This window comes from Cebus imitator, unplaced genomic scaffold (assembly GCF_001604975.1).
Source record: "Cebus imitator isolate Cc_AM_T3 unplaced genomic scaffold, Cebus_imitator-1.0 Scaffold0, whole genome shotgun sequence".
NCBI classification, from domain to species: Eukaryota; Metazoa; Chordata; class Mammalia; order Primates; family Cebidae; genus Cebus; species Cebus imitator.
The window spans coordinates 15,689,695-15,707,000 of record NW_016107315.1 but is presented as its reverse complement, the minus strand read 5'-3'; the positions used below and the strand labels follow the sequence as shown (position 1 = coordinate 15,707,000).

Below are 17,306 nucleotides of genomic sequence, written 5' to 3'. Positions count from 1 at the left end.
GGTGAGATGGAGTTTTGCTCTTGCTGCCTAGGTTGGAGTGCAATGGCATGATCTCGGCTCACCTCAACCTTGCCTCCCTGGTTCAAGCGATTCTCCTGTCTCAGCCTCCTAAGTAGCTGGGATTAAGGGCATGTACCACTACACTCGGCTAATTTTTGTATTTTTAATAGAGACGGGGTTTCTCCATGTTGGTCAGGCTGGTCTCAAACTCCCGACCTCAGGTGATCCACCCTCCTCGGCCTCCCAAAGTGCTGAGATTACAGGTGTGAGCCACCGTACCTGGCCAGCCATCTTTTTCAACAAACATTGGATATTAAAATAGTATATCTATCTGAAAAGGAATCTATAGGACTAAAAGAAGAAAATGGGCCACAGTTAATTAAGGTAAAAGTATAGTGTTGAAAATTAGAGACTAATTATGTCACAACTGATTTAATAAAAGGTCTTGTAAAAATAATGCAGGTTCAGAATTCTTAAACATGGCCAGGCGCAATGGCCTGTAATCCCAGCACTTCAGGAGGCTGAGGCAGGTGGATCATGAGGTCAGGAGTTTGAGACCAGCCTAGCCAACATGGTGAAACCCCGTCTCTACTAAAAAGACAAAAATTAGCCAGGTGTGGTGGCCCATGCTTGTAATCCCAGCTACTTGGGAGGCTGAGACAGGAGAATTGCTTGAAATAGGACCCGGGAGGAGGAGGCTGGAGTGAGCCGAGATTGCGCCACTGCACTCCAGCCTGGGATACAGAGCAAGACTTTGTCTCAGAAAAAAAAAAAGAATTCTTAAACATAATGTTAGGCCAGGTGTGGTGGCTCACCCTGCGATCCCAGCACTTTGGGAGGCTGAGGTGGGAAGATCGCTTATGGTCACGAGTTTAAGACCGAGGCCTGTCAAAAAAAAAATTAGCTCGGCGCGATGGTGCACACCTGTAATCTCAGCTACTCAAGAGGCTAAGGTGACAGGCTTGCTTAAGCCAAGGAGTTCTAGACCATAGTAAACTGTGATTGTGCCATTACATGCCAGCCGGGTCAACAAAGTGAGACCCCCCCATCTAAAAAGAAATTACACACAAACACACACACACGCACACACACACACATACACACACACACACACATAAAATTGCATAATTACAAATAATTTTATACATATATAAAATTACATATATATGTATATATATGCATATTTTATGATCTACAAAATATATAATTAAATATAATTATAATATATAAAAATAAAATATATGTAATGTTGAATTAAAGGAAATAATATTTCCTGAGCTAAAATTTTGATTGAATATGCTGTTGTCCATGAGATAAGGCATCGGCTACATTACTTTTATATATTTAGGACTTTAGAAAATTATGGTGTTATCATATGTATAACCTGTATATATATAAAAACTGTATATAACCATACTCCTCATCACCACGGTAGCTGAACCTCCTCCTAATGTTAATGATACTGCAAATAAAAACTCTAAATGTAAATTCAATGAATAATCAGGGGAGAAAGCAAATGATCTAAGTAGACTCCCCCTCAGTTTCAGTCTAGGGAGAGGTCAGGGAGTCAGGGAGAGACTAGGATGAAATCACTAGAGGTAAGACTATGAAACAAAAAACGGTTGTACTAAGTTTTCATGCTTGGAAAGCTCAAGGTATTGCATAAATTCAGTAGAGTTTCTCCCATGAAACTAGTTAAATAAATATAAATAAATCCAATGTTTTCAATCCACTGTTTACTTACTGGTATCCTTACCTGGATAGTTCACTCTGCTTTGAAGTTGGTTTGAGACTGAAGTAATTTTAGCAACTTGCTACTTATCTTATTCTGCCTGCTCCTCTGTTATTTCTCAGAGATGATTCAAGAGTAAAAACAGGAATCAATGGCTAGTTACTGAAATTACTGGAGACCATTTAACTGCTTTTAAAATTACAGGCATTTTTCTCAAATCACAATCATCCTGTCCTCAAATAACAGAAGCCAAATGCTGTACTTTTAAACATTAATTTGAGGTTATCTTATTTTGATTTAAAGTAAGTGTATCACTATTCTGGTATCAGTAATTATTCAGTTTTACTTTCCTAGGAAGAAGAATTAAGTTCTTGCCTGCTCATTTATTTCTGGAAACAGGGAAGCATTTTTCCCATTATCCTTCTTAAGGGAAGTAAAAAGAAGTTTAATGTATGTAGCTCTTTAAAAGATATACAGATTTATGTTTAAATTTGAACAATGCATAAATTAGGAATTTAGTATCTGCCTATTTCTTTTGATTTTGCTAGAACCAGACATCAATATTATCATCTGTGGGTTTATGTTTTATTTTCAAAACGAACAATGAATACAAAGTATATTTTTTGATGTCTCAAACATTACTTGCAAAATAATAAAGCTGTCTTTAAGTGTCAACTGAGAATTTTCAAGTTACATCAGTATTCTAATGTTGCTTACTGATTCGCAATTCACTAAGTTACTGTTTCACTATTACAGGTAATATTCAAGTTACAAGATACACAGCAACTGGAAACAGTATTACCCTTGAGTATCCATGGTTTCCATTTTAGAAATGATGTTGGTTTTTTAAATTTAAGAACCTCAGACGACTGAAATTTCTTCTGTGCCACTTATTACCTTGCACAATTTACTGAAAATCTCTGAAGTTCAATTTCCTCTTCTGAACAGAGTAATCATACCCAACCATATTGTTGAAGTAATTAGATGAAACATATAAAGTCCTATATAACACAGTATCTGTAAACAGTAGATGTTCAAGAAATACAAAGTATAAATATAATATAATAATAAAAGAAAAGTGCTTGGCGAATCTAGGTTTGTATCTACTAAAATGTTTAACTCTTTTAGAAGAAGAAATAAAATTCTCATTTATTTAACTTACTACTTTATTTTTTCATGATATATGCTAGATACTATGATGCTATCCTTCAAAGCAATGACAGCACTGCTAAACACTTAGTATGTCCTCAAACACCACTTAATTTAAATATTTTAACTTTTTTATTATAGAAAATTTCAACCATCTACAAAAGTATAAATAATAGAATAATGAACCAACAGGTATCTATTACCCATCTTTGTCTATTAACAATGGCAAATCTCATCTCTACTTTCCATCCCCATCTGACTGGATTATATATAAGCAAATCCTAGCTATCATATCATTTCATCCATAAATAATTCAGCATGTATCTCTAAAATACAGTATTTTTTAAATAAAAATATTACCTTACCTGAGGAATCCACTAATCCCTCAATCACCACAAATATCCACTCAGGGTAAACTTTTCCAACTGCCTTCGACCTTTGTTTTAATTAATTTATTGACTGAAACATGGTCTCACTCTGTCACCCGGGCTGGAGTGCAGTGACATGATCATAGCTCACTGCAGCATCAGCCTTGTGTGCTTAAGTGATCCTTTTGCCTCAGCCTACCGAGTAGCCAGGACTATAGGCATGTGCCACCATGACTGGCTAATTTTCTAATTGTTTGTAGACATGAAATAAATCTTGCTATGTTGACCAGGCTAATCTCAAACTCCTGGTCTCAAAGAATCCTCCTGACTGAGTCTCCCAATCGGCTAGGACTACAGGCCAGGGCAGCCACGCCCAGCCATTATTTTTTCTTTTTTCAAATAGCTCATTCATTTGAATCAGAAAGCCCACATATGATATTTTGGTAAATAAGTCTTTTTAAAGTTTCCCCTTCCTCCATTTTTTTATCATCATATGTGGTTGAAGAAACCAGGTTCAATATATTCTCTGACAATCTTTATCTTGCTGATTATATCCCAATAGTGTTGTTCTATGGGTTCTTCTAGCACTTATATTTCCTGTAAGTCACTAATTCTTAAAAGCTTTACTGAATGGCTTACCTTGATGTCTTCTGCCATTTCTACAAGCCTTCTAAAATAAATATTAATCAAAAGAACAACAAAATAGTAAAATAATAGAAAATACAAAGGAAGAAACCAACGGGCCAGAAATAATCTATTCTTGTAACATTTTAAGCATGTATAAATGGGGCAGCTATCCAAGGTATGGCACATTTAGAGGTTTCTAATGTTTTTCTTGTAACCAAAATGGGCTTTTGTCCTCTCCCACCATTGATGACATTTCTATGTCCTCCCACACAATCTACTAAGAAGAAGGGCATTATCACCACACAACTGAACAATCTATGACTATTGCTAAGATTCTACCTAGTATGTTTGCTACTCTGATTCATTCCTTAGCCAGTGTACCAGAACCTTCAGATTAAAGAACAGTTAAGAAAGTAACAGACTTTGAAAGGATCAAATATATCCACAAGCTAAGGAGGAGTTAAGTAAACAAATGGAAAAGACAACTCATCATGCAATGCTTGTTCGGCCACCTTCAAACAACCAGCCAGTGATGACCATCTATTCTGTCATTTTCAAACATGAAATACAAAATATGTACCAGCATAATGAAAATACCACTTTAAACTAGTATTGCAGTTTACTATTTTCAAAGCAATCTGATATATTGCAAAGCAAATAACAAGTGACAAAAGAGTGGAAATTTTCCATCTAAAATAGAAACTTTAGAGTTCTAAACTTTCCAAAGAACAAGAAAGCATTCAGAATTGAATTCACTACAATCCTTCAATAACTATATAGTCTAACATTAAAGAGCTTAATAATAAAAATAGATGTAACACATTCCAAGAAACGAATACACCACAAGAAAATATGGTCATTTAAACAGCATTGTTTTCCAAGGAAAAAACTCTAAGATTGTTTCTTCAAAAGAATGGCTTTAGAATAGAGTTTCTTGACATTTTTTCTCTGCCCCAAAACAGTTCTCGGATAACACAATCTCATTAGTACCAATGACTCATAACCCATTTAGAGACTTATTTTGATAAACAATTTTAAAAGCAAATTATCTTTGAGAGTGTCAAGCTGGTTGAGCATTCAAACCTTAAGGTGAAAATTATTTTAATTAGAACTTAATTTAGTTGAAATCAGCAGCACAAAAGAAGTTAAAGAGAGACTAGAGAGGAAAGGGGTGGATGGCATGGAGTCTCTGGTCAGCTAAGGGCAGTATGAGAAGAAGACAGACGAAGAAGAAAAAAATGAAGTAGGACACTAAATACAAATAGCACTAATTTGTCTAGGCACCTGGAAGGGTACCTTTACTGCACATGCCTTGACAGGAGCTGAATTCTTATGCCAGAAATGGCTTGGAAGACTGCAAACAGAAAACACCCACTGGGAAAAACCATCATTTTTCTCAAAACTGAAACACTGGTTCTATTTCTGGTTTAAAAATTTTGTAACAAAAAAAAATGAAGTTATAAAAAGTGATGGCAAAGAAAAGTAAAAAAGATTTTTCCTCTCTAACTTTTAAAAGCATAAAACTGAAGATCATAAAATCAATTAAATGTATGAATATTTAAATTTTATCAAATATAGTAAACTTAGAAAACAAAGGATACCACTTATAAACTGAAAAGCTTTTTAAGTAACTCTAAAAATTCACAGATGAAATAGACATAAATCATAAACAGAATGTCAGGGGATATCAATAAGGATACCAATATTCTTCTTCAAAATATTACTGAAGTAACACCAAGGGGACAGAATGCTCAATTGCATGAATCCTGGTTGTGAATCAATTTGGAGGTAATTCTTAATGCTGTTACTCACAATTTTGTTAGGCTATCATCTCTGAAATTATTGCCTAATATCTGATGCAGATGTCCATGACAAAAAAGAAGAACTAGGCCAATGGCTACTACCACTGAAAAGAATGAGGAGCCAGAGAAGCATTCATGTCAGAAGACAAACACTTTAAACAACTATTAGCACTTATTGGGATTTTGTACATTTGAATATTGTCAAAGTAAGAAGGAACTTTGAAAATAGTCTATTCATAAGTAAACTAGGAAACTAAACTCTAGAAATTTGTATTTCTTTCTTCTACCTTAGAACTGTAGGGCAAATTTTCATACTGTACTTCATTTTAATTCTGATAACCACAAGAACCTAGTGATAAAGGAAACAAAACTGTCCCTGTATTACATCTGAGAAAACTGAAGCATGCCCAAAGTCACACAATCTACAAGTGGTGTTTGCCTTTGCCTTTTAGCTTGCCTTTGAACAAACATTTTAAATGTTTCCTCCTCTGAGAAATTTTCAAATTATTACACAGCCCAAAGCATTCTCCTTTCTGCTTTCGAGTAATACTTTCAAAAATACCACTCTCAAATACTTCAAAAAATACAAGAGAAACAGGCAAAAAGACATTAAGTGATCTGCACAAGGACATACTGGTAGAGCTTTGAGTCCGACCCCAGAGCTTATGCACTTAACCACTAAACTATTCCCCAAAATGATCACTAACCAAGTATATCTTTTCTGCTATAACTCCTTTGCATAAAGCGAATTAGTTCATATGAGCTTAGTAAACAGAGGAATGATGTCAATATAACTCAGATTATATATAACTAATTTTCCCATACTTTTGACCGTGTATGTCCAGCTTCACATGATGTTCACTGACACAAGTCAATGCAGTGAACTGCAGGGGACTGCTGCACTGTACACGATGCTCATTCACACCACTTTGTTGCTACTTCAGTTTGGTCACTTACTATGTCTTGATAGGGCTTTCTGCATAGTACTTCCTCATTTTTGTGTACTTTGCCCTAATCTCTGTAGTCAGCCTCAAACCTTCATTGCATCCCTTTCCATGAGCAACGACCACCTTTAAAGATAAAATCCTATATTTACTGCAATATTTCTTTACTTATTAGGACTCTGGCATGTCTTTTTAACTAATGTCTTTTTAACTATTTTTTTACTAGATTGCTATTGCTTTTATTAGTAATCTGTATAGATTTTGAGTGATTTGTCAACTCCATTTTTACCATACCTTTAATTTTTAGTATATGACTTTTAAAACCATAAGATTTATCAAAATATCAATTATAGCAAAAATAATTGTACAAAAATGTTTTTGAACCAGTATCAGTATTTACTATATATTCTTTATAGCCAGTCAGATCTTTCAAGTCTTTCTGTAGAATAACATTGTTTCCATCAAAAGTGCTGGGCATCTAACACAATAGAACAATTATTCATTCCATACTCTTCTCAGTGCCTTCTACACAAGCCAAAAGTCGGGAGTTCCTTAGAAGGTTAGAAGAGAAATGCATAAGCACGCTATGAATGGCTCCTACAATTGACCAAGCATCATCCACACCCATTTGTGTAACTTAAAAAAAAAAAAAAAATACAGATTCCCCCACCCTCACACAGACCTAATGGATTTCTAGAGACTGATTCTAGAATCTGCATTTGAAAACTTCCATAGTTGATTTAATGATCAGGCATTTACATAAGAAAAAAAGCATAAAAATGAAGCCCCCGAAATATGCTTTCACTTTCCACAATGACAAATAATTCAAGTAAAAGAAATACTATTCCTAAATGGAAAGTACTAAATTGGCCAGTTGTGGTGGCTCTCACCTGTAATCCTAGCACTTCATGAGGCCGAGGTGGGAAGATCACTTGAGTCCAGGGGTTCCAAGCCAGCCTAGGCAACACAGTGAGACTCATCTCCACAAAAAATATAAAAATTAACCAGGCATGCCTGGTACATGCCTGCAGTCCCAGCTACTTGGGGGACTGAGGTAGAAGGATTGCTTGAGCCTGGAAGGTCAAGGCTTCGGTGAGCTATGATCATGCCACTGCACTCCAGCCTGGGTGACAGAGCAAGACCCAGTATCAAAAAAATGAAAAAAGAAAAAATGAGTACTGAAATTGTATAAATAGCCATTTTTAATCATGTTTCTCAGAATGATCAATTCAAATATGGAGGTCTGTTCATTACCCATACATGATTAATAAGAGGCTTGAATGAGTGGAAATAAAAATATAACTACCAGCTATATTTTCCAACTAGTTGCCCAATATGAAAATAAGGCTCTTATTCTGGGAAACAAGCAAAAATATTGGTGTTTGTGGTATATGCACATATAGAAAGTTTTATTTCAGTTCTGTCAATCTGAAAGGTGGCAAGTCACAATCACCTTTTGACTTTTTTATTTTGGAATTCTTAAATCTGCCAGAGCAAATTATTCTCATTAAAGCTGTACCAATATCATTATACTAACTATACTGCATAATTTACTTCAACATGATTTACGTTTTTCCCAGTAATATTTCCTATTTAAATACTTCTATAAATCTCCCATAGTTGGTAGAATGTTATTGTCCCAATAGTACATAGTCTAGTACAATTATAACATTTTAGATGGCAATTAGAGCAAGTTACACTATATAAACAAAATGATCTGCAAAACTTCATAGCATAACTTGTGTAAATATTTGTGATCCAATTTGACCATTAAACATTGTATGCTTGTATCAAAATATCACATGTACCCCATAAATATGTACAACTATTATGTATCCAAAATAATTTTTTTTAATTTGTGATGCAGAATACTTACAATAAGACAACAAAATTTTAATTTAGGTGCAAATATATGTGTGTGTGTGTATATATGTAATAAGGTTTGTTTACATATATATGTATATGTAAACAATATATATATATGTAAACAAACCTTATTTAGGCTACCAAACATAAATTTCTGTCTCAAATTATATGTATATCTGTCCTTCACCTTGTTGTCCCAAGAATATATATATTTTATTATTCTCCAAACCACAAAGATTTATCTTTCACAATATTACATTTCAAATAAAATATAGTATAAGACTTATGCATTTCCATTTGTCTAGCCTCGTATATTTGTATTCGCTTGGTAGTTCTGCTATCTGAAATTTAAAAGACATAAACTAAGATACAGGGTAATCAAGAGATGTCCCTAAGTCACTAACAGGCTGCTATGTTCAATGAAACTCACCTTTCACTGAAAATAAGACAAAATCACTGCTTCTTGAGTTAAACCAGAAAAATAGGAGGTATTTTAAATAACACCAGGAACACTGAAAATGGACAAAAGCACTGCTTCCTGAGTTAAACCAGAAAAATACTCAGGAGGTATTTTAACTGACACCAAGAACATAGCTTACCACCTACAGCAGTTACATTTTAATCTTCCATTTGTCAGAACTACTTGCCAAAGGCAACTGACAGCAGGTAACAATATAATGAGATTTCCTGCAACTGGCAGCAGGTGTGTAACAGTAACAGCAAAAGTCACTGATACATGATTCCAAGATGTCATAACAATACTCTTATAAGGTACTGCAGGACATGTTAAAAACAGTGTGGCCAATCTCAATTGCAGTAAATGAATGCTGTATTATATGATAATAAATTATGTTAGTATCATTTAATGTAATACAGACAAAGCTTCTGAAAATATCAGCTTCCCTTATCTTGAATTTTGTCGTAGATAACATTATTAATAGTGCAACATTTTTATAATGCTACATAAGCCATTTTAAAATACTTCAAATACATACAGTGGTCTGTGACAGCCAAAATGGCAAATCACATGAACAAACTAAGGGGATAATAAATTGAGGTATTAAATGAGGTCAGGACGAGACAGGGAAGGAGAATATATAGTTTTGTGGGGGGAAAGTAGATATTTCAAATAATTTTTAATAAAAATTATTAAAAATCTTGCAGGTAAGAATATTTGTTTTGTTTTCTTATACCTCAAGCAGTAATTTTTAAAAGAGAATTGCAGACCCCTCCCAAAAACCCAAAACTCCAGTCTAACCATGAGAAAAAAAATCAGACAAACCAAGACTGGGGAGCATTCTACACAGTAACTGACCAGTACTAGTCAAAATTGTAAAGTTCATCAAAACCAAGGAAAGTCTGAGAAACTGTCACAACAAAGAGAAGCCTATGGAGATGACGATTCAAGGTGATGGCACCTCAGATGGGATCCTGGAAGAGAAGAAAAAAGTGGGAAGAAACTAAAGAAATTCAAATGAAGTATAGACGTCAGATAACAATAATATATCCATATTGGTTCATTATGTGTGATGAACATATCACACTAATGTAAGACATTAACAATGGGGGAAATCGAATATGAGTGAGAAGTCTCCGTTCTGTATCTGCAACTTTTCCATAAATCTAAATTTATTCTAAAATAAAAAGGTTTTTTAATTGCTATTTTAAGTGACAGGAAACGTAACTAGAACTAGCTTGAATGAAAATAAATTTATTGAATCATATAACTCAAACTATCTAAGGGTTGGTCTCACTTTAAGCACAGAGAGCCTGAGGGGGGATTCAAAGGGCTTCAGGAAGGTGTCTCTCCTTCGTTGCCTTCACTCTGCTCTCCAGACCTGGACTATCGTCTTAGATTTCATGTAGTCTTATATTTCAAATTGATTGATAAATGAGGGAACAATGTGAACACAGCATGAATTCAGCATTTGCTTATGCATGACTTCATCCGACAGGAGCACAAGGTATGGTCAGCAAACTTTTTTCTGTAAAGGGCCAGATAAATAGTTTAAGCTTTGTGGACCATATATGGTCTCTGTCACAGCTGCTCAACTCCATCTTTGTAGAAGGAGAGCTGCCACAGGCAATAGTAAATGAATGGGCGTGGCTGATTTCCAATAAAACTTTGTTGACCAAAACAAGCAGGACAGTTTGTCCATCCCCAAACCAAGTGAATGAAGAAAACTCCATGCAGCTGACCCCAGCCACTTAGGAGCACTCAAAGTGCATATACCTCAAAGGACAATGAGCCACAACCTCCACTCTGGTGTTACAACTTTCTCTCCTATTTCTGAGCAGGCTCCTTCCACCACTTCACAGTAACTCACATGTTCCTATTCTTCCAACCACAGGGGGACCGCAATCCCCAGCCCTCATCTCTCTTTAATTTTACCCTTTCCTAAACGTAGGGTTAAGGTTTCCTTAGGATTTGGTTAGGATTAGGGTTTTGGTGCCTCAGTTTAACAATAACAGTTCCTTTCCTCATAAAGGAATTGTGAAAACTAAATGAGTTCATATATGCAAAGTAATTAGAACACATCCTAGCACTCACAGCATTCTATACATACTAACTTCTGCTTTGATCATGGTATTAGTTTCCAATTGCTGTTGTAACAAGTCACTCCAAATTCAATGGCTTAAAACAACAGAAATGTATTATCTTACAATTATGAAGATCAGAGGTCCAAAATCAATCTCACTGGGCTAATGTCAAGGCTTCAGCTGGGCTGGTTCCTTCTGGAGAGGGAGAATCTGTTTCCCTGCCTTTTTCAGTTTCTAGAGGCCATTTACATTCCTTGGCTCATGACCCCCTCCTGACATCACTCAAACCTCTTGCTTCTGTAATTACATCTGCTACGCAGCCTGATTCTCCTGTTTCTCTGAGAATCCCCATGATTACTTTGGGCTCACCCAGATAATCCAGGATAATCTCCCTATCTCAAAATCATTAGCTTAATCACATCTGCAAAGTCTCTTTTGCCAGGTGTGGCAAACTGATATGGCTCCCAAAAATACCTCCATGTCCTAATCCCTAGAAGTTATAAATGTTGCCTAATTTGAAAAAAGTGTCTTTGCAGACTTGAATAAATTAAGAATTCTGAGATGAGAAGAAGATAATCCTGGATTATGCAGGTAGTCTCTAAATCCTTGTAAGAGAGAGTCAGAGGCGGTCAGCACAGAGGAGAAAAGCGCGATGTGAAAACAGAGGCAAAAGTTGGAGTGACAGGAACATCAGCAGCTACCAGAAGCAAGAAAAGGCAAGGAATGAATCTCACCTGCAGTCTCTGGAGAGAGGACAACCCTGCCCATACCTTATTTTGAACTTCTCGTCTCCAAAACCAAGATAATAAGTTTCTTCTATTACAGCCACCAAGTATGTGTTAATTTGTTGCAGCAGCAGCAAACTCACCATGCAAAGTAACATACAGATTCCGGGGATTCAGATATGGACATACTTGACAGGCCACTATCAGCCTACCAATCAGCCTTTATTCAAATCCTCCTCTGTTCTCTTTGAATATATTTTGGTATTGTTTTTCTCTCTCCTTGAGTTAGATGCGTAATTCATTTATTCTAATACTTTATTAATTAATAAGCATATTTAAGGCCTAGTGTGGTGGCTCACTCCTGTAATCCCAGCACTTTGGGAGGCCCAGGCAGGTGAATCACTTGAGGTCAGGAGTTTGGGACCAGCTTAGTGAAATCCAGACCTTACTAAAAATACAAAAATTAGCTCAGCATGGTGGCGGGCGCCTGTAATCCTAGCTGCTCGGGAGTGGGCCAGGAGAACTGCTTGAACTCAGGAGGCAGAGGCTGCAGTAAGCCAAGATCACGCCACCCACTGCACTGTAGCCTTAGGCAACAGAATAAGACCCCATCTAAAAAAAAAAAAAAAAAAGGCAATCTTTCTATATATAGGGTTTTAGCTGAGTCCCCATAGGTTCTAATACATTTTATCATTTTCTACAATTTTTAAATTTCCTCTTTAACTCAAAAATTTATTTACAAAGTTTTTACTGCCCAGTGATAGTGATTTTGTTTTATAAGCATTTTTCTAAAATTATTAATTTCTACTTTTATTCCACCTCAACTATTTCTATTTTAGGAAATTTAGTGAGGTTTTCTTAATGGCCCAATATATGATCTGTAATGTTCCAAGAGAGCTTGAAAAGACGGTGTGCTCTGTTTTTTTTTTAGCATAAAGTTAAATATATTTTCACTAAATATACCTCATATTCAGGTTTTTCTAAATCCTTAATTAATTTTTAACTACTAATTTGTCCAATATTTTATTTTTCCTTATTTCCTATAGTTTTGACTTTATGTTTGTTAATACTACGTTCTCTGGAGCATAAATAACCAGTTACACTCTTTATTAGTGTAAATCTCCTTATTTGCCTCTTTAAATCTTTTCTGCTCTAAATTCAACCCTGTCTGATATCAAAACCTGTATTTACCCTTTCTTGTTAGCTATTGTTATAAGTAATCCAGAAACTTGTCTTCTATGCTCTGAAAACAAAGCTGCCATGAGAGTAACACAAACCATATACAAGGTTCATCAAGAAACTGATATACAACAGCAGTACAAGATAGGTCACCCTGGGGCCATGCAATGCCAACGGGTAAGTCTTACCAAAATCTAATACTGCCTAAGTGGTAGGAAGATGTTAAATCCCAGGCAGTATTTATTTTTTAAAAGTTCAGTATAAAAGAACTCTCTCTTGGTCAGGCATGGTAGCTCATGCCTGTGATCCCAGCACTTTGGGAGGCTGAGGCGGGTGGATCAGAAGGTCAGAAGATAAAGACCATCCTGGCCAACAGAGCGAGACTCCAACTCAAAAAAAAAAAAAAACTCTCTTCTATAAGCATTTTCTAGAGTTAACTTTTATGACCATGTACACATATACTATGTAATTCATATATCATGACTCACATAACTGTCTGAGATGTCTTTATACTGTCCCTAGAAAAATATACTCAAAGTAAAAAGTTCAGCACTATCTATTCTCCATTTCTAATTTCTAAAGATTTTTAAATAAGAAATGACTAAGAAAACAAATACTGAAATACTCCTCAAGGATTATTCTGATTTTTGAAATAAATACTCCAATCAAAGAAACAGGCATATACACATCACTGAAGTCAGCTTTGCAAAGTGGTTAAAAGCAATAGCTTAGTAGTGAGTTCAAACCTGAGTTCAAATCTCAGACATGGTGATTACTGTGGGACCCTGAGCAGGCTACTTAACCTAGGCCTCAATTTCCTTATCTGCAAAGTTGGACTAACAGGAACTAACTGAGAATGACACTGGGAGAATTAAGTGTGATAATGTACACAATGGACTTGACACAGTACCAACGACATAGCAAACTGCTCTTGTTACTGTGCAGACTCTCAGGTAAAACATCAAAGCCAACTGTGATACCTACTTTTAAAATCTGTTGACACTTAAGTCATTAGCTTTATGCAAATTCAAAACTTTTTAAATATCACTTCATGTTACATTAATATGTTAAATAATATCTATTTATTATAAGGCTGATCCTGAGAACATAAGACAAATTTATGGATTAGTAGCCCGCTGCTAAGAATGAAGTGTAAACTTCCTCAAGTGATATACATACCTTCGCCCTTCCATACTTAACATTGTTTCTTCTGTCAATCAGTCATAGGAACTGTTTATAATTCTCCACCTTTATCGAGCTGTTTCAAGTTCTTTAGAGAGAGGGTTCCCTACATCTTTAATGCACTCCATCTACCACTGCAACTAATCTCACACACACACACACACACACACACACACACACACACACACACACACACACACACACACAGCCCCCTACGCAAAATCCTATTTGTCCTAAATTAGCTCAAGTGTCATCTCCTTTAAGAGCCCTTCCCTGATCTCCTCAGATACAAATTTATATCAATATATATGGCAATGTCAGAACTATAAAAGGAGGCAGGAGAGATGAGACAGAAAAGGGAAGGAATAAGACATATCAAAGGAAGACAGAATGGGGAAAAGGAGCCTGAGTAAAATATTTTCCAAATGAAGGCATCTGACACACTGGAGAAACTTTCACCTAGTGCTGAATTTAAACAACAACAACAACAACAAAACTATTCAGAATTACAAATCCTAGCCAATGAAAAAGTAAAACCTCATAGTAACACAAGGTGGATACTTCAGGTTAGATTCTGACACATTTGGCAAGTAGAATGTTTATTAGGGAGTGCAGGTGAGAAGAACATCTGTTGTAAGGAGAAGAAACCAAAATTGAGAAAAGGAAGAAGTTGAACAGCTGAACTTCATCGCAGACCCAATGAGAGAGCCATGGCCAACCCTTCAGGGAGCATTGAAGTTAGCATGGCCCTTCAGAATTGAGAAAGGGCAAGAGAGATGGCCCTTTATACCCTACATCAACAACCCAATGGGCCATATTGGGGTAAGGCGCTGCATTCAATTAGATTTCAACCTCAGATCATGCTCTTAAGAACCTGATCGCTGACTTTTTAGAATTCTTCTCCCATTTGGGGCATTATTTCAAACAGGAATAGCTTTATTTTGAAAGGCATACTTTTTTCCTATTGGGAAATAAATACAAATTCCAGTTGCTAGTACATGGGATTATATACACAAAATCATTTTCTCATTCTTTATCCATGATGTTGAGACAGTTGTAATTATCAATGATAAAAATGGTTATGAATTTACAAAGCATGTATTTTCCTTCTGTTCTCTTTTACTGAGTTCAAGCTGAGACACCTTCTTGGTAACTTTTCTAGTATTCCTATCCTCACAAATGATAAACAAGAAACTTTAAATCTATGTTGTGGCTGCTTCTGAGATCTGTCATGCAATCTATGCTTCACATAAGCAGCACAAAAGAGTAGAGAATTAAAGACTTGCAAACCAGCAAAAATCCAAGCGTCTGTAAATCTCTCAGACTAGCTGGTCATGATCTCTATTTTTCTGGCCCAGAAATATCATTTCTCCAATAATTTTTCAAGCTTTTTGCATTTGTGATAATTTCAATAACATTAGCTTATTATGCATTAAGATAAGAACTTAGACTTCTTGCCTGAAGCTTTCACAAGTCAGACCACTTTTTCTGCCACAAAATAATTGTCTTCCAGAGAGAAAAAAGAGACATGCTCCTACTTACAAACAAAACTAACTTAACATACAGAGGTTATTAATATTCACATTAACTACACACACACACACACACACACACACACACACACACACACACACAATGTTTGTTCTCAATCCCACATAATTAGTCTGCCAGGCTTCAAGCAGAAGAATCCATAACCACTTTGACATGAAAAAATAAAACCTGGCAATACAGTTTTCAAACACATCTCTCTACCCTAAAGCTCATGGACAAAAAGTGAAAAGGAATTCTATTTTAGGCAAATGAAGTTTCTGAAACCATAGCACTTGCATAAATTACTTTAGAAAACTAGATCAAACAGAGCAGATCACTTAACAAGGAATATATTTTCCCTATATCTGGAACCTTCTATAGAATAGATCAACTTTTTTAAAATCAGAATATCATTAACTGAAATAACATAGCTTAAATCCCTTCAGTACATTTATTCACCATTTGGAGTGTCCGGGAGCACAAAGAATGTGTGTTTGTGTGTGGTGGGGGGTGGAGATAAATCACTACAGTTGAATTCTAAGGTAAAAGGAAGGGTCTATATATGGCACAGGATCAGGGAGTTTTTATAAGTGTGACTGATACTAACAATGAAATACATGAACAAACTTTGGGAGCAAGGGGGAAAGGAAAAAATATATATTTTAGCTTTAATGCATCAGTACAACAGAAAACAAAAGGTCACTCAAAACCTGTCCAAATACTAAATAGAGTATGTATTCCCCAAGCACACGAGAATATACGAATTTTTACTTGCCATTGGTCAAGTTTTCTCAACATGAGAAGATACAGCTTCCTTAGTAAATACATATCCTCTGATTAGAATCCAGTTTGGTTTGATGCAGTGGATTGTGAACCATCTGCATCACAATCACCTTCAAGGCAATTAAAAATGCAGGTTTCTAGGCTCAACTCTAGAACTAGTAAATTCATTAAGACTCAGAAAGCCGCACTCTTTAAGAACTTAAATGTGATTCTTTTACATTAAGGTCTAATAACTGTTTTTGTATAGAATCTGTAATGATAACATATTTGCTCCAAGTTATATTTTATTCATTTCTATAACTAGCTTACAGGTTAAACTGAATTCGATGTCACAACAGTTCTGAAGTCTAACTATGCATTAGAATTCCCTGAGGAGCCTTTAAAACATACCAAAACCTGAATGTCACCAACTAAATCAGATTCTCTAGGGATAAAGAGAGGGCATCGGGATTTATTAAAAGCTCCCCTGGTGATTCTAATATGAAGCCATGCTTCAAATACAACTCAAAAGACGCTATGTATTCTAATTAGGAAAAAAAGTCTGCAGAAAAACAAATGCAAGAAGTAATGTCTAGAAATTGAGGACACTGATATTTCAGACACATAAGTTTCCCAGTATGATATAATGAAAACTGAAAAATTATACTGTCCAAAAAAAAAAAATGTATGTGAAGCCATGAAGCCTTATTTTAAGGAGGCAAAGCTTCTAGCAAAGACAATCATAAGACAATCACCATATCCACTGTAATTGAATAGAATTTTTTTTTTTTTTTTTTTTTTTTCTGAGACGGAGTTTCGCTCTTGTTACCCAGGCTGGAGTGCAATGGCGCGATCTCGGCTCACCGCAACCTCCGCTTCCTGGGTTCAGGCAATTCTCC

The 17,306-nt window shown here is 35.7% G+C and overlaps 1 protein-coding gene across 2 annotated transcripts in view; it reads right to left on the bottom strand.

Annotated features, from left to right (window-relative positions):
- Positions 1-17,306, bottom strand: part of ARHGAP32 (Rho GTPase activating protein 32) — a 316,763-nt gene that overhangs the window by 240,250 nt on the left and 59,207 nt on the right. The gene's annotated exons all lie outside the window — the stretch shown is intronic.